The 19,350-nt window shown below is 37.5% G+C and overlaps 1 protein-coding gene across 2 annotated transcripts in view; it reads right to left on the bottom strand.

Moving 5' to 3' along the window:
* Nucleotides 1-4,534: 4,534 nt before the first annotated feature.
* Nucleotides 4,535-19,350, bottom strand: part of LOC308655043 (uncharacterized protein) — a 33,467-nt gene continuing 18,651 nt past the window's right edge. The window contains exon 3 of one of the 2 annotated variants that reach the window (XM_081304819.1): nucleotides 4,535-4,568. The gene's annotated coding sequence lies outside the window, so the exon portion shown is untranslated. Of the gene's footprint in view, nucleotides 4,569-18,689; nucleotides 19,048-19,350 lie in introns of those variants that run through there. The other variant, XM_081304818.1, reaches the window with a different exon arrangement.

Raw genomic sequence — 19,350 nt, 5'->3', positions numbered from 1 at the left:
TTATTACACATATACATCACAATTTTTCATATCTCTATTTGTATATAAAGTAGGTTGACACCCAATTTGTGTCTTCATACATGTACTTTGAATTATTATATCCATCACATTCCACCATCCTTGCTAATCCCCTGCCTCCTCCCGCTCCCTCCCTTCCCTCTTCCCTATCTAGAATTTATATATTCTTCCCATATTCCCCCTCCCTACTCCACTATGAGTCAGCCTCCTTATATCAGAGAATACATTTGGCATTTGTTTTTTTAGGATTGGTTAACTTCACTTAGCATTATCTTCTCTGATGCCATCCATTTACCTGCAAATGCCATGATTTTATTCTCTTTTATTGCTGAGTAAAATTCCATTGTGTATATATGCCACATTTTTTTTATCCATTCATCCATTGAAGGGCATCAAGGTTGGCTCCCCAGTTTAGCTATTGTGAATTGTGCTGCTATAAAATTGATGTGGCTGTGTCCCTGTAGTATGCTATTTTTAAGTCCTTTGGGTATAGTCTGAGGAGAGGGATAGCTGGGTCAAATGGTGGTTCCATTCCCAGTTTTCCAAGGAATCTCCATACTGCCTTTTATATTGGCTGCACCTATTTGCAGTCCCACCAGCAATGTATGAGTGTAACATTTCCCCCACATCCTTGCAAACACTTATTGTTGTTCATCTTCATAATAGCTGCCATTCTGACTGGAGTGAGATGATATATTAAAATAGTTTTAATTTGCATTTCGATGATTGCTAGAGATGATGAGCATTTTTTCATGTATTTGTTGATTGATTGTATATCCTCTTCTGAGAAGGGTCTGTTCAGGTCCTTGGCCAATTTGTTGACTGGGCCAAAAACATGTGCTGGAGAAAAGATAGCATCTTCAACAAATGGTGCTGGGAAAACTGGAAATCCATGTACAACAAAATGAAATTGAATCCCTATCTCTCACCATGCACAAAACTTATCTCAAAATGGATCAAGGACCTAGGAATTAAACCAGAGACTCTGCATCTAATAAAAGAAGAAGGAGGCCCCAATCTTCATCATGTGGGATTAGGCCCCAACTTCCTTAATAAGACTCTTATAGTGCAAGAATTAAAACTAAGAATCAATAAATGGGATGGAATCAAACTAAAAAGTTTCTTCTCAGCCAAAGAAACAATCTGTGAGGTAAACAGAGAGCCTACATTCTGGGAGCAATTTTTTACCCCTCACATATCAGATAGAGCACTAATCCCTAGGGTATATAAAGAACTCAAAAAGCTAAGCACCGAAAAAACAAACTTCTTATTTTTGTGTTGCCCTATCTTACTTGGCCACCAACCTGGAAGAAATCAGCACTCCAGGTGCTGGACACCCCCTTACTAGTTTCACAACCATGTATCCAGTATAGTAGTTTGTAGAAATGTGTAAACAAGGCCTCTGACCTTGAGATGGAGCTTCACAGAGATGTCTACATTTCTAAGATAAGAGAAGTTACCAACTGGGCTCCATGGTAACAGCTGGCAGGGGGAGGAAAGAAAGGGGAGAAGAAGCTCTCCCCTTCTCAGGTGTTGTCCTTGACCGGTTAACTTGCCCAAAACAGTGAAAGAAAAAGGTGCTTTTATGTGAACTTCTGCAGACTGTGAACTTCTGAGCCCCTCCCCTTACATGCTGGTTATAAAATTCTGAAACTACCTGAACTCAGGGTTCAGGGGATTAATTATTACAGCAAAAGCTGTGCCCTCTGAACCTGGCTGCAGCCAAATAAAGCCATTTCCTGCTATCTTTGGTGCCTTGCCTTGATTGTCCCTACAACACTTTAGGAAACCTTGCTTGGTAGCTTGTGTATTCATGGAATTTGTTCCATTCATCACAAATGCTAATTGGATAATTATGTTATTTATAATATTGCTTTTAAGATCTTTGGAATCTGTAGGCATGTTCTTTCTACCATTCCTACTATACGTAATTCATATCTTCTCTTTTTCTAAATATTTTGTCTAGATAATTACCAATTTATTCATGTCAGAGAAACAACTTTTCATTTTAATTTTTCTGATTTTTTTTTTGTTTTCTACTTCATGATCTACTAAGAACAAGTTAATCATTATAATTTATTAAATTTAAATCTTCTCCTCTTTGAAAACCTCTGGGTGAAATATAACTCAAATACATCCAAAAGGCACATTTGAAAATCATGTATCTGATAAAGAACTTGTATATAGTATATAAAATAAACTTTAAAAACTCAAAGAATAAAAAAAGCAATATTTAAGTGGCATAGAAATGGATGCTTTTCCAAGCCAATGCATAGATGGTAAATAAACACAGGAAAAAAATATTATTTGAAATAATGAGATGGGCCCATATTCCCATTATGATGATTAATATTAAAGAGAGTATCTTTACTTAGTGTTTACAAAGATGAAAACTGGAATTTTCATATAAACCCAGTGAGACCGTAAAATATTAGAGTCATTTTAGGAAATATTTGTATAGTTTTTAAAAAATGTTAAACATACACCTACCATAGAATGTATCCATTTTACCCCAGGGAAGTTAAAATAAAATATGTATACACAGATTTGCACATGAATGCGCATAGTCTCTTTTTTTTTTAATGAACAAAAGTTGGAAATAACCTACACATCTATTTACAGGTAAATAAATAAAAGTATATTGTTATAGCTATAAAATAAATTATTACTTACCCCTCAAAATTAAATTATTGATAAAACAAAATAGATGAATTTAAAAATGATTTTGCTGGAGGAAAGATATCTGAGGAATGGGGAAGGTATATATTTTAAGGCCACTTTTCTATTAATCCTGGAAAATTCAAAGTGACCTATTGTGGGTAAAGAAAACCATGGTTACTTGGAGTGGAGGGCACTCATGGGTGGTACACAAAGCAGGAGAGGGGGCTTACAAGGGGGAAGGAAGAAACATAGGACAATGATAGAAACTTAGGACAGCTCATTCTCTACATTTTTTTGATGAGTTAACACACATATATATCTATGTCAATGCTTATCAAATTGTCCACTTAAATGTGTACAGTATTATTGTATGTCAGTCATACTTCAGTAAAAATGCATTTTAATAAATGTGTACTAAAGACACAGAAAAGCACATGAAGGATACCATCCACGTGTTATGAAAGGGCTTCACTGAACTTGAGTAAAGTCATAGGTAAATCCAAACCATGCAAACGAAGTATGAATGGCTTCTCCACAGTTCAGCATGGGCTTGTCAAAGCCCCATTGCAGGTCATGTCTCCAAGGCCTGGAGTCCCTCATTAGCTTTCCCTCCAGCAGAGAGCATGAGGGCAAATAATTTTTGACCTAAGTGATATTGTACTCACTTACCTTTTAACTTACTGAAACCACAGGTAGAGACTATATTTTATATGAAAGTATAAGAGCAAACTCACTTTCTATAAGCAAGAGATAACTCATTTTAATTTCAATGTAATTAAATACAAAATTAGGATTTTACTTGTGTGTCGACTTCCTATTTGTCAGGTAGAAATTTCAAGGAAGCCTGTGGGCAGCAGCAACAAAGCAAAGCAAAACAAAGGCCTGTGCACCTGGTTTTGATCAACAAGGGTCATCGGCTCCCTTAAGAAACTTACAAGTTCATTTCACATGGTTACCTCAGTTCCCTCTGCCCGCCTGCCCTCTGCCTCAAAATCTTTGCCAAGGCTGGGAACCATGTGATCTTATTACTAGGAGTTCCTAATACTTCTTTGGGAAACCTCAACCGAGCACATTAAAGGGCCCTAGTCCTAACCACAGGACTGCACCCCAATCCATATTCTCCAGGCTCCTAATTCCCTTTTTTAGCTTGAAAGTAATACCTTCTGTTCATGTTCTCTTCAGTCTCTTCCTCCTCCAGGGAAGACTGATTTTATCAGTGGATTTTGGTTTTAGGAAAGAAATGCCACTTAAGGAGAGTGGCATGCAGATGATGTCTACTCTTTCTTCCTGCCAAAAGCACCTGTTAAGAAACATGAAGCTCAGATTCTGTATCTGTAGGAAAAAAGGAAAGAAAGGAGGAATTGGAAGGTGGAAGAGCTAAATTGATACTTAACATCTCACAAGAATTCAAAGTCTTTAATTTCCAAATTGCTTTCATGGGATTTACAAAAATATATTCAGCAGTCCTGGCATGAGTGAAGAGGTATCTCCAAAGAAGCGTGGTCCCAAGTGTTCCTGGAGAGAAGGGGCAACTCAATTCAGCAAAGCAGGGTTCTTGGCTTATGAAATAGAAAAGAATTTTAGGACTTCACAATCAGAGGCATAGATGGGGGATATTTAGGAAATTAAATACATATTCAAGGGAGAATAAAGACAATCACAAGATAGAGATGCTTTGGGGAGTAAACCAAGAATTAAGCATTCAAGAGAGAATGTGGGCCATCTAGAGAGTGAGAGATGCTATTTAGAGGTTACCAGGGCTTGGGCATGTATTTCCACAGTGATGACTCTCACACGGCTAGTAGGTCCTTGCTGGAGGTGGCCCCAGTTTATTCTGCCATGGGCTTCTCCACATCTGGCTGGAACATCTTGTAAGAGTACAGCTACTTCTTCAAGAGTGGGTAACAAGAGAGATCAAAGAAGAAGAACAGTGCCTTCAGAAGCCACATAACCTTTACTGTGCCATCATCCATTGGTTGTGCAAATGAGTTCTGGCTCAGTGTTAGAGTGACCTATGTTAATAGCCTAAATACCTGGAGGTAAAAATCATGACTCATGGGTATCCTCAAGGAGTGTGGTTGCCACACCCAAATTTGATTTCAAGTCCTTACCTTATGCATGGGTGACCAGGTAATTTCAGTTGTCTTCCTTTCTCTACTGGAATTAAGAAATATAAATAAGCAGGAAATAATCATATGTCCTCAGTCCAGCCAGTCAGATACCCTCTCACAAGATTCCACATCCTGATGAGTTAACGGTGCAAACAAAAGAAGAGTTCCAAGCTATGGGCCACAGAAAACAGAAGCTGAGCAGAAACTCCTCCCACTGTAGCTAAGGCTCCAGCTCCACCACCTCCTATGGCTTCTACAATTCATTTTCACTTTCTAAACCTAGTTTGCAAAACCTCCTTCCAATTCTGGGACATATAGGCTATGCATTAAATAAATTAAATTTTGCTTAAACCAGTTGGATGTGGCTTATCTTTCTTAACAGTCAAACCCCCTAACAGAGAAGCTGCTTTGTTCATGTTTTCTGGAATGAATATGTGTTTCTTTTATACTTGGGTGGGGGCAGGATGTGGAGAAAAGACCTTTGAAAATACTAAAAGACTCAGACCAAATTAAAACTCTTCCTAAACACATCTTTCTTCTTGCCTGAATAATATATTTCTCACCTCATTGAGATGTAGATACACACAAGTCCACCACCTTAGGAAGAAGACAGAGGGTGTGAGTCCTATGCAGTTTTTTCAGTGTGTCAAATTCCATCCAATCAGTTAATGGTCATTGATACTGTGCTTCTTTGAACACTAATAGACATTGCCATACTAGAGGCTAGAGATGGGACAAGATCCCTGAGACAGGAAAACAGTCTCTTGCCCAGTTGTCTACCTTTTAGGATTCATGTTGTTCATAAGTCCAAAGCCAGAAGATCAACTGAAGGAAGCTGTAAAGTCAGTGGCCCACTGAGATCTGGGTGTTAGAAAATTAAGTACAGTGGTTTCATATATAAGAAAATATAATATAAGAAAATCCATCTCTATGCTCTGGGACAGAGGAGAAAGGAGAAAGAGCTGGAACAACCCAGCCTGCCTTTCTACAGGCAGCAATACAGGCCCCAGAGTCAGTGTGAGATGGGAAGATGAATTTGGTCCTCACTCAGTCAGAACTAATTCCAGAAAGGCCTGATGTGTGACCATCCACCACATCAAACTTTATTCTGGTGTCTAATATATTTGTTTTGCATGCAATGTGCGTGTGAAACACATGCAGCCAATTTTTCTGGTTCTCAAATACAGAAAATGGGCAAATAAAACTGTATCTGCTGGGATTACTGAGAGAAGAGTTGCTGCTCTTTAAGAAGTCTCCTGAGGGAGACTCAGGGATGCCTGTCCTCTACGCAGATTATGCTATCTCTCTACAGGCTCACCCATGTGCAAGCAGAAAATTCTCCTGTATTTTTCTTATTTGTTGATTTTTCCATAAACTTCTGTTGTGACTTCAGTTCCTCAGAGACTACACATCAAATGAAGTGAGACTGAGTATTGGAGGTTCCCTGTTAATTGGAAGTAGTGATTTCTCTCTCTCTCTCTCTCTCTCTCTCTCTCTCTCTCTCTCTCTCTCTCTCTCTCTCCCTCCTCCCAATGCCCCAAAGGAGATGATTTTAATAAAGAAAGTCATTTCTGCCTGCTGGCATGGTACACTGTGGAAGTTGAGCAGCTACAAGTAGGGGAGAGAGAGAGAGAGAGAGAGAGAGAGAGAGAGAGAGAGAGAGAGAGAGAATTTCAATAGTGAGAGGAAGAAATAGAAATCTGAACACCATCAATTGAACACCATCATTCAAACATACGAAAATCTTCCAGATAGTTCAGTGATAAGCAGGAAATAAGGAAATTGCTAATAAAGAAAGAAAGAACACCAACCATCATAGAGGAGAATATTGCAGTTAGAATGTTTTTTTATTCTTTTTGATAGTTGGGCAGGTAAGCTAATAGCAATAGAATTTACTTTAAAGATCAACACTACAGACGCTGCTGTTTATTATTGATAGTAATGTGGCTCCAGTAAGGGGAATATTAAGTCTCATAAAAGCCATTGCAGCAGTCCATTTAGGCCCTGTCTGAGCTGAACACACATGGGTTTCCCACTGTTGGTTCACATCTCTGGCAGGAGTTTTCTTTGGATTATACCAGGACATCTGCTCCTTGAAAATCTGTGAGAACCATTTCAGCTGCTGGTTTCAGTTCTATGGCTGATGGAACTGGGGGTGACCTTTCTCAGAATTCTTTTAGCATGGAGTGATTAACTAACTCTTCTGGATCCTGAATATATTTGTGTGACATAGGTGGGAAGCCAAGTGTGATAGATGGGACATCCATCCCTCTGGAAATTAGTGAGAGATAAAAGAAATGATATGTTAAGGTACTTTGCTCAGTGCCAGGTGAATCCTGAAAAAAATGCCAGCTATAGAGGGAAATGGTGAATGTAGCAGATGGTGCTGGATTTTGCACTCAAAATGTCAAGTCCCAAGTCTTGTGTTCTCATAGTTCCAATATATACCCAAAAGCAACTTAATTACACAGGGAAAAAATAATCACTTTGCAGTGGACGAGCATGCAGGAACCACCTGAATGGTAGGGTCAAAGCTCCCTGAGCAATCACAGTGCTGACCATGCCTCCTGATACAATGCACTGAATGGGACGCATGACTGTAATGCCAGCAGCATGGGAGGCAGAGGCAGAAAAATCACAAGTTCAAAGCCAGCCTCAGCAAATGAAGAAAGCCCTGAGCAACCAAATGAGACTCTGTTGCTAAGTAAAATATAGAAAGGGCTGGGGATATGGGTCAATAGTTAAGTGCCTCTGGGTTCAATGCTCAATACCAAAAATTTAAAACAACAATGTGCATAGCAGAAATACTGTGTGAGGAATCTACATTGAAAACATTCTACCAAATAACCAGCCTGTGCTCTTCAAAGCTGTCACAACATCCAACAAATGTGAGTCAGAGGACTCTTCCAGATGAGCAGACACTCAAAAGTCATGGCAATCGAATACATGGTGCAATTTGCCATTCCTCTTCTTCTCATTCCTTTTACTTTTTTCTTTCTTCTTTCTTCTATTTTGCTTTTCTCTTCCTTATAATTATTTTAGTGTAAAGTACAGTATTGGAACTAGGTGTCAAATGGTGAAATATGAAAGAAGTCAAGAGATGAGATCATGCTAATGTCTCTACCAATATTAATCTTCTCATTAAAAAGTGATATTCATGTTGTGCAAGAGACTATTCTTATTTTAGGAAATAAAATGTAATTCAGAGGTAAAGTGCATAGGACTTAGCTGATTCTCAAAATGGCTTAGGGGAAAAAATCAGAAAACATAAAGCAAATGGGCAAAAACACAAACATTTGGGGAAGTTGTATAGGATATACATGATTTTGTTGAACTTTTGCACAAAGTATAATAATTATAGCAAAATGAAAAATAATGCTCAGCCCTATTGACTCAGACCTGAGGATGACTTGGCTTCTGTGAACCTCAGTTTACCTATTTCAAAATGGGGACTTGGTAACAGCATATAGGACATTCTGTCTCTAGAGATGAACAAACCAGCAAAGCATTAATTCCTTCTGGAGTTAGGAGATGGGTTGTAGAGTTAAGAATAGGGAGTGGTCTAGGGTACTAACTATCCATGTTTTCTAATAATAAAAACCATGATGTGACCTTTGCCAATTCCTTCCAAGAAGATGTGTTAAATTGGATCTAACAGAGAATCTTTTTTGAAAAATCATTCCTCCCTTTCAAGGTTGTTGTGGGAATTAAGTGGGATCATCTCCAAAGGGGACTTAGTGCAATGCCTGGCACATAGTAGGGGTTTGAGTCACCATGGTAAATCTCATGGCCCTGACTGCCCTTCTCATTCATTGATCAGTATCATGCATGTTTGACCCATGATTCCTGGAGGGAAGGAAACTTACACTGTCCCTCATCACTGTACAGACTTGCCTGCTGGTCAAGTGGAAGTTCTTTCTAGAAAGTCACATGTGCTCAGTGAATGCTATTCTGGCCAGAGTGCCAACCCACCAGCCTTATCAACTTTGAGCTTGGTGGCTATTGAAGCCAGGATGACAACTCAAAGTCATTGCCTTAAACCTACAAACCTGATTGAAAGTTCATGGTGTGCAGAAGCAAGCTGGGGTGCTGGGGAAAGGAAATTGTTACAAAATTAACAAGGTCATGATCTAGGTTTTTGGAGCCAGAAAACTGCAATTTTCTGCATGTTATGAGAATTCCCTGGGGATTTCTTCCAGTCCCTTCCTCACTTGCTTCCACCTACTTCCTAGATCAATAGACACACAACATGGCCTGTCTCTCTATGCTCTGAAAAGCACCCACTTGCTTCAGTATTCTAAGAAGATCTAAGGAGTGAATTCAGAGAGAGATATAAGAGATGAAAGACCATTTCAATTAAAAAAAATAATGAAAAGAAATCCTTTGGAACTCCTAGAAATGAAAGAAAATGAATCAAAATGAAACTTCATTTGAAAGCATCACCAACAGATTAGATTGTGCAGAAAACAAAATGGGAGGTCTCTAAAACATGACATATGAACTTAAATACTCAGTATACAATAAAGGAAAAAAAATAAAAGACCATGGTGAATATACATGTGAACTCTGGGAGAGCATCCTCTTGAGAACAAACCTAAGAAATATTAGGTTAGAAGAGAACATGGACATACAAGCTAAAAGCATTAAGAACAGCTTCAATGAGATAGTAACAGAAAACTTTCTTCATATCATAAATGAGAGACATCAACATACAAGAATCACACAGGACCCCAAATAGATAATATCAGATCAGATGCTTTTCAATACACATTGTAACCAAAATGCCCAATATAGAAAATAAGGAAAGAATATTAAAAGTTACAGAGAAAAACATCAGGTCACTTTTAGAGGCAAACTAATAAGGTTAACATCCGACTTATCATCTCAGATCCTAAAATTGAGGCGGTCCTGCAACAAAATACTTCAAGTTATAAAAGAAAACAATTTCTTCCAAGATTACTATATTCAGCAAAGTTGTCTTTCAAAATTGATGAAGAAAGAAAAACCATGACAAGGACAATCTAAAAGAATCTATGACCACTAAGCTAGCACTACAAAGAGTACTCAAAAAAATAAAAAATAAAAAAAACTGCACACATCGAAACTACAAAACACCTCCAAAGCCACCAGATGAATATAGATCAATAAAAGAGAACTAAATGAATTACATGAGGGCCAGGATAGAATTAAATATAGCAAACAAATCAAAATGGCAATACATTTCATACACATATCTACAATAACACTGAATGTAAATGGTGTCAATTCCCCAATGAAAAGACACAGATGAGGGCTAGGACAGTAACTCAGTGGTGAAACACATGGTTCACATGTGTGACGCATTGGGTTTGATCCTAAGCACCATATAAAAATAAATGAAAATACTTTGTTCATTTACAACTAAAAGAATATTTTAAAAAAGAAATAAAAAGACACTGATAAGCATCATGGAGCAAAAACCAATACTCAACTGTGTGCTATTTGCAAGAGGCTCATCTCATTGGCAAAGAAATCCACAGGCTAAAAGTAAAGGGATAGAAAAAATATTCCATATGAATGAAGTCTGAAAACAAGCAGGAGTAACTATTCCCTTATCCAACAAAGCATGTTTCAAGTAAAATTTAAGAAGAAGAGACAAAGAAGGCAATTACATACTTGTAAATGGGACAACCCCAAAGAAGATAAAACAATAGTAAATAAATAGACTCCAAATGTAGTGTGCCTAATTACATCAAAAAATACTTCAAGAAATCCCAGATACATCACAATACAATAATACTGGGTGATTTCAACACACCCCTAATACCAATAGATAAGTCATCAAAGCATAAAATCAAATGAGGTATCTCTGAACTAAATAATTCTATAAATCAAATAGACCTAGTAGATATCCTCAGAATATTTTGCCTCCAAACAACTGAATTTACCTACTTCTCAGCAGCCCATGGAAGGTTTTCCAAAATAAACCCTATTCTAGGTGAGTCTTAGCAAACATAAAAAAACTATATAATAATGTGGATTCTATCAGATAATAATGGAATAAAACTAGAAATCAACAGCTAAAAATAGAAATCATAAACACATGGAGGTTGAAGAATACACTTTTAAATGAAGAGCAAATCATAGAAGCCTTGAGAAAATGAAACAAGAAATTCTGAGAAACAAATAAGACCAATGATGCAACATATCAAAATCTCTGGGCCAGGCTGGGGTTGTGGCTCAGAGGTAGAGTGTTCATCTATTGTGGGTGAGGCACTGGGTTCAGTCCTCAGCACCACATAAAAACCAAAATAAAAATATTGTGTCCACCTATAACTAAAAAATTAAGTATTAATAAAAATCTCTGGCATAGTATGAAGTAGTTCTAAGAGGAAAAATTAAATCATTGAGTGCATACATTAAGAAAATAGATCCCAATTAAATAAGCTTATATTCTACCTCAAGGTATTAGGAAAGGAAGGAAAAAGTAATTCCAAAATTAGTAGAAGACAGGAAATAGTGAAGATCAGAATAGAAATTAATGAAATTGAGAATGAAAAATATTTCAGATTGATTCAACTAAGAATTTGTTCTTCAAAAACATAAATAAGATTTACAAATCCTTAGCCAAACTAATTAAAGGAAAGAGAGTGAGAAGACTTTATGGAGATGAAAAAAAAAAGAGATATGATCACAGACATTTCTGAGATGTGGCAAAAAGATCGTACAAAGATACATATAGCTTTATATTCTTGTCACGAGAATTTAACTATAATCCCCAAAGGGTCATTTATGCTACTTCTTCCTGGAAAGTATCTTCACGTCCTGGCTCAGGGCAGAGTGGCCAGCTGCTAGAAGGGCAGGAGCAGGAGGAGGAGCAGGGGGGAAATATGTGATGCACCTGCTGGAGGCCCCCTGCGGGTTTGTGAGGTGCTCTGCCCCCACCCAGGCTTTCTCCAAGGCCCATGGGCAGGAAGAGCCAGGAGACTCGGGCTGCAGGGCAGCGCCTTGGCCTTTTGCCCTTGACTGAGCCACAATCCATGCCCCAGCGGGTCAATGACCCTGGTATACAGGACAGGGCCCTGAATGGAAGGCTGGAACAACCATGGGCGGCCACGCTCTTGGCTCTTGGTGACGCCTTTTGCCCCTGAGGCTCATTTTTCCTACCACTGAAGCAGGTCTGCTAACTTTCTTAGGTACATATTTTTATATGTTCATTTTGAGTTTTCTGTGCCCTTATTTTTGTCCTATATGTGCCGCATAAATAGAATATAGCTAGATTTATGTAATGAAGTTTCTTACATCGAGTTTGAGAATCTTAATTGGAGTGTTTAGTCCCATTTGCACTTACTGGTTATTGATACTTTTGGATTTTTAAAGATTTTATTCATTCTGTCTACTGTTTTAGCTTAATTTTTTTTTGGACCCTTCATTGACCAATCCTATTTTATTTTTTCTTCTTTTCCCCCTTTACATCTTTTTTTTTTCCTTCTACTTTAATTCTGATGTGATTTACCCTTAAGGTTTTAGTATATATTCTAGACCTAACAAAGTCAAGCATTAATCAGCACCTCCCCAGCAATATAGGGAATGACTCAGAATAACTTAGCACCCTCTCCTACCCTACATGTCTGTTGATAGTCTCTAGCATTTAATTTCCTTCTCATTTCTTAATCTCTGAAAGTTGCAGTTGCTAATATAATAACTACTTTATATAATCATTTCCTGTTTAGATTCACCCAGGTAGTTGGCAGTTCTCACCACTGCTATTGGTTTTTTACCGTTCATCTGGATCCTGTTTGCTTCTTCCTGAATTTCAGTTTCCTTGTTTTGTATTCTTTTAGTAGTTCTCAGTTCCAGTATAGCATTAGGACAGGACCCTGAGGCCAAGGGCCAGTGGATGGCTTATGAATTCCATGAGGGTAAAGGCCATGAGTATGGGAACAAGACTTTCCACGGGAGGCAGAAAGAGTCGTTTGCTTTGAGCCCAAAGAAAACCCACCAGATGAAACAGAAGCCCAAGTGCAAGAGTTTTCAGGGCCTGATCTTTGAGGACAGGAGGCAAGAGCGAAAGTGTGGCAGAAACTGAAGTCCAAGTAGTGTAGCTAAATATACATTGTCAGGGTTTAGTGCTTCCTTAGTATCATCATCTTAGGCTAATGTTCTCAGGCTTGAGAACTTGGAATTATTTTAAAAAGTGAAACCACATACACATTTATTGTAAAATGGGTTATAGAAATCATCATTGTTTTCATCCCCAGTGATAATCTAAGTACATATCCTATTTCTTCTGCTTCAATACTTCTCCTTGCTCAATGGAATTCTTGATCTTTCCTTCCATCTATTTTCTTAGACCAAGTTGTCATTATCTGGTGTCTGAATTTCTACAGAAAGATCCCACCTTTCTCCCTTCCTTGAGTACTTTTCCTTAATTCATCCTGCATCCTCTTCTTGCCCCCAGGATGATCTTTGGCCTGGGAGGCTTTCTTAATTGTGAAGCCAATGTGTTTTTCTTCCCTTTACATGGAGCCTAGATTTTCTACTCTTAGTTCCTGTAGGGAATCCTGGAAGGCTATACTGGGAAACACCTTTTCTGAGCCATATTCATTTTCAAATGAAATATCTCTGCTCTTTAGAAAAAAAAGGTAAAACATATAAAGAAACATATATTTATTGGTTACCACATGTTTTCAAGTATATATCCATTGTGGAATGGCTAAATCTGGCTAATTCACAAGCATTACCTCACATAGTTGTGTTTGTGGTAAGAACACTTTACATCCACTCTCGTGACATTTTTCCAAGAATATAATATGCACCATTAAATATAGTTGCCATGCTGCACACTAGATCCCTGGAACTTGTTCCTCGTCACTAACTATAATTATGTGTTATTTGACAATACTCCTATAGGCTCTCTGTCACCAATAACCCCACCTGTGGTGCATACTGTCCTACATTCCACTTCTGAGATTGACAATTTTAGATTATAAACAAGTGAGGTTTATATGGTGCTTTTCTTTCTGTACCTGGCTTATTTCACTAAATGGACTATCCTCTGGCTTCATCCATGGTGTCACAAATGACCATATTTCCTTCTTTTTATAATGAGTGATATTCATCATATGTGTATAACCACCTTTTTTCTCCATTTATCTCTGGGCTGTGTTGGTTGATGCCTTATCTTGGCTATTGTGAATAGTGCTGAGTAAACATAGGAGCACAGATACTTCTTTCATGAACTGACTTGTTTTCCTTTACACGTATACCCAGAGTGGGATCATAGGATCATAGGGTAGTCCTGCTTTTAGTTTTCAGGAACTTCCCCTCTGTCTCATATGATAGGCTGTACTAGTTGACAGTCTCACCAGTAGTGTGCAACGGCTTCCTACTCCACACTTTTGATCACAGCCATTCTTACTGGAGTGAGGTGATACTTCATGTGGATTTTTGTTGTTGTTGTTGTTTGTTTTGATTTGTTTTTTGCTACTGGGTATTGAACTCAGGGGCACTTGACTACTGAGACACATCCCTAGCCCTATTTTGTATTTCACTTAGGCACATGGTCTCACTGACTTGCTTAGTGCCTCACCATTGCTGAGGCTGGCTTTGAACTCCCAATCCACTTATCTCAGCCTCTGGAGCCACTGGCATGTACCACCCAGCCTAGCTGTCATTTGGCTTCCATCTGCCTTTCTGTGATGATTTCCGTGATGATTACTAACACTGAGCACTTTTTTACAGATGTATGTTGGCCATTTGTATGTCTTCTTTTTGGATGTGTCTATTCAGGTCTTTGGTTCATTTTCCCATTGGGTTTCTTGTTTAGTTTATTGAGTTCCTTATACATAATTTACAAATATTTCCCCTGATCTCTGGGGTTTTTTTAGTTCTTATGAAGTTGGTTTGTTTTTTTTTTTTCAGCTGAATTATCAAATGTTTATTTAAGTCATTTAAGTTTAAAAGTTTAATTAATCTTAACAGTTGTAATTTATGTTTCTATTCACTTATCTATACGCTAATTTGAAAACAATTCCTTAAAAAGAAGGAAGACAACATACACCATGTACACCTGTATAAACACATACATGAAATCTTATAGCTTGCATTTTAGGAATTTAGTTGTAAGACAGAAGAACATTAAACTTAACAGTTTATAAAATATATTTGGTTCCAAATTAAATTTTTAATTTTTTAAAAATTTTTATTCCCTTTAGTTATACATGACAGTTGAATCCATTTTAATATGTTACTACAAACATGACAAATATTTTACTCTAATTAGGATCCCAGTCTTGAGGATGTTTACAATGGTGAGATGCACTGTGGTGTATTCATATATGAGCATAGTAGAGTTATGTTAGATTCATTCCACTGTCTTTCCCATTTCAATTCCCTCTCCCTTCCTGTCCACCTCCTTTGTCTAACCCACTGAAATTCTATTCCTGAAGGTGTTTCCATGTGTGGATAGTTGTTCGGAATAATGTTTCTACAAAGGGAGGATCTTCCCTGGTGGTGTCTGTTTTTTTACTTGGCTCCACTTTCTTTTACTTCTTTTCATCTGGAAATTATCTTCGGTCTGTCTTTAAGATTTATGGCTTTGATATTTTGGAATGACACTGTCATAATCAGTTATTTGTTTAACAATTTTATTAATGACAGACATATCTTTTAATTTTTCTATTGTAGATGGACCCCAAAAATACAGTTACTGTATTTTTATGCAGTTCTGAGAATCAAGCCCAGTGCCTCACACATGCCCCACCTCTGAACTACAACCCCAGCTCCCTAGCTAGTTATTTTGTAGAGTCTCTCAATGTGAATTTCCTCCTAATTAGATTCAAGTCATGCATTCTTGCAGAATACCACACATGTGATTGTGGGTTTTTATCAATCCATTTTATATGCAAGTACAGGCTGTTGATTTAAATGGTAATTTTAATTTTGACCCTTTGTTGAGAGGATATTTTTTCCTTTTATGATTTTTTTCTTATGATGTTTTTTGAGGGAAGATACTTTAAGGCTATGCAAATTTTTGTTTCTCATTTAAGTTTCACCCATTTTTCAGCATGCATTGATTCTTGCATGAAGTAATTGCTACTAATTATAACAATTCTTACCAACTGATGATCTTTTTTCTCCCAAATTTCCTCCTGTATTTATTGGAATTTTTTTTAGGATTCTTCATGTTTTATTTTCTCATTTGCTTACATAGACATGAATTCTTATACTAAAAGGATTATACCATTTTTCTTTCATTGTACTTGTTAACTTTGTTTCTCTCAGTCACTATCCTGCAAATAAAATATTACCCCCATTTCTGTCACCATACCTTGGTGATGCTTGTTTTTTTTTTTTTTTTAATTTTCCCTATTCAGAATCATATTTGCATAGTCTTTTTTGTCTTTTGCTCAATCTTTGAATTCAGTTTTGGGCATAGCCTTAGTGAATTCACTTTCCTGCTTTGCTGAGTATTTCATTGTAGTGAATTTAACATGTTCCATTGCAGGTGTACATTTGGGATGTTTCTAGTCTTGCTATTACTCATAGCTCCACTATAGATACTCTTGTGCAAATGTCTACTATGCACGCAAGTATGTGTTTTTGTTGGGGATACACCTGGGAGTAGAATGTTCAAGGTCACTAGATACTATTAATCAGTGTTTCAGTATCCAAAATAGTTGTACCTACCAGTGTTTACATCCACAATCAGCTTAAAAATTCCTGTTGCCAAATGTCATCTTCAGCACTCAGTGTAATTAATCTGGTTAGTTCTACGTGGTGAATATTCAAAATGTAACTTGAACAGCCTTTCCTTGATAGGTCCTGGTCTTCAATTTCTCTACTTCTTCCTCTAGGAGGTGTGTCAGTTTCTTTAAATTCTCCCAGCCACATGTACTGGGATTGGGAGGTACCTTGGGAAATCACAGCCTCACTTGCTGAGATCATCTCTCTGAGTCCCTATTCTCTCTTATCCTAGCCCTTGATTCTTTACTGGTTGTAAATTGGATTGAGCCTTAAACACCCACAATCTTGTACTTTGATCCAGCTTGGCTCTGTCTTCTCAGGAGGCAACAGGGCCAGGCTATTCAAAAAACTGCAATCTTAGGTGGCTTCCAAGGAACAGCTATATTATAGATTACTTTAAACTACTCAATCGAAAGACAACTTCAAACTGAAAGAGCATGAAAGTGCTATGCATCACAACTCTGTAGGCCACCAGGGTAATTCGGCAAGACCCTGTCTTAAAATACAAAAGGCTGAGGTTGAGGCTCTAGTATAACCTTCTGGGTTTGATCCTCAATACTGCAAACAAAAGGAAAACAACAAATTGAAGGCTGGTTTTTTGAAAATATTGCATTTGACATTGTCAAGATGGAAGAGAAAAAGAATATGAGAGTCAAGTAGAATTCATTCTTATGAAACTTTAAAAAAACGTCACAAGCTACTGTTTGCCAGTAATTTAAAACCTGAAAAACTTAACTTTTCTTAAAAAAAGAATGATGTTTAACTAATGTAATGAGTAGCAGGAAAATTATTAATCTTGATCAATTTAAACAATATAGTTGAAATTTTACATCCTTTCAAGTGAAAGGAAGAAAAATTCACTTAATATATAATTAAGTTTTAATCTGATAAGAAAATATGTTTCCCAAAACTTCCTGTAGTTATCCTTATGGTAAAAAAAAAAATGAGTTTTTTTTCTTTCTCATTAAATCAGGAACAGACCAAGTGGGAGCCCAACTTCCTAACTGCTTAGTGTCCTGCCAGAGGTCATGTGCAATGTGGGGCACCTTGTAAGTCAGGTGGTTTCTGTGAACTCCCAAGATTGTTTGCCCAGAGTTCAAATGGGGACAATAGTACTTACTAGTGGGTATCTAAAAGACTAAATTGGGTCAAGAAAAGTATTTAGCAAGTGCCCTACATATAAAGGTCATCCTTCAAAAGGTGACTGTCCTAATCCTGGTATCCTTCTGTCAATACTTTCAAACTATCCTGGTTAACTTCACACTAACTTCCTAGAAATTGAGTCATTGGCACAAAGGATTTTGCACACTTAAACATTGGTTGCACATTGCCAAATAGACAATCTTATAGCCTTTTTCTTTCACCCCCTCACAGTTATGGGATGGAATGTGATTCTACACCGTCTGCTTTCTTAGACTCCAGTAGTCACTTAATAGACACTAGTTTGTCAGTGTTCCACCTTGAGATGGTTTTCAGTTCTCTTATTGTTACTCAGTCTTAAAGATATTGATGTCCGCTTACTTTCCAGGTGGTTTGTATACTGTCCGATGGTGGGAAAAACAGGTGTGATGAAATAAAAAAAAAAATATATATATATATATATATATATTTATGTGTTCAATGCCTGACTCGAATCCAGTGTGTGGTTGTACATCCCATGGACAGAACCTGGTCATTACTGACTGTGGCCACAAAGGTTGCCTAGCAGATGATTTGAAAGATGGGAGGAGCTTTATTGAAGGTGGAGACAGGTATGTAGGAATTTCATTAACTTCTATTCTATTTGTGCATAGTGAAGTTTAAAAGTCTACTTTTTAATCTAATAATTATTTTTTGTTCATATTTCTGTTCTGAATTTACTTTTTTCTGAAAAAAGTTGGAAAAACAACGTTCATTGGTATTGATTGTTTCTATGATATTGTGAATCAGTGGAAGTCAACAGCAGGAATTATGGCAAGCATGGATGAGGGATTAACCATGTAAGTCAGCCTTTGCAGACACTTAGTTATCAGCTGCCTGGGTACCAAACAGAAGAGGTGGACCTGACTCATATTTGTTGGGGGTTCATTCAAGTAGTTCTTAGCCATGAACTGTCCCAAATTTCTGGCAAAGTTATACTCTCTACTTCAAAAATATTTTGCAGGAATTATTGGGTCCATGTTTGTTTTTGTTATTGCTGTGCTTTATTTCTTTTCTAACAGAGTGCAAAAGTAGCAGCTGACAACTCCTGCTTTTGTGTAGTTCTTTGTGTGAGATAGTTGTTACCACAGGGCTCTGAGGACATCATGAAATAAAAATGAAGATGTCACGCAAGCCACAATCTCTTCTAGAGGCTTGTGGTTCTCTTCCAGGCTCTTCTTGGTATGGCAGAAGCCATTTCCTTATGGAAGTAGCACACAGGTCCCAATGCTTTGCTGTCCGTCAGCTGCAGACCAATCTCAGCTCTTAGATGTTGTCCATGTTCCTTTCCACACACCTCTCCCATCTTCCAACCAGCCAGGACACATCAAGTACTTGTTCTTCTAGAGGCCTGTAGGTATAGAATTTTGGCTTCTTTAGGCCTTTCTATGCAATCTACCCATAAATGAAGATGTGCCTCTATTTTCACACCTTTCCTTTTTTCCTGGAGCTACTTTTCCTCATCCTTAGAGTGGAAACCACACCACACCTAAAAATGAGTTTGTAGTCCTTAAGTATTTGATAAATGGCCCTCATAGATTCCCCTCCCCATTGATGTTTGTGGCCCAATTGAGGATAATTCCAGAGTGTTCTTTAGGGAAAATCTATCTTCCATTTTCACAGAAGGCATAATTTTCCCTATTCTCTATTTGAA

The sequence above is a fragment of the Spermophilus citellus genome (genome assembly GCF_964194105.1).
Source record: "Spermophilus citellus genome assembly, chromosome: 8".
Taxonomy (NCBI): domain Eukaryota; kingdom Metazoa; phylum Chordata; class Mammalia; order Rodentia; family Sciuridae; genus Spermophilus; species Spermophilus citellus.
Note: the sequence above shows the minus strand (reverse complement) of the source record. Positions and strands in the feature narration are given on the sequence as shown.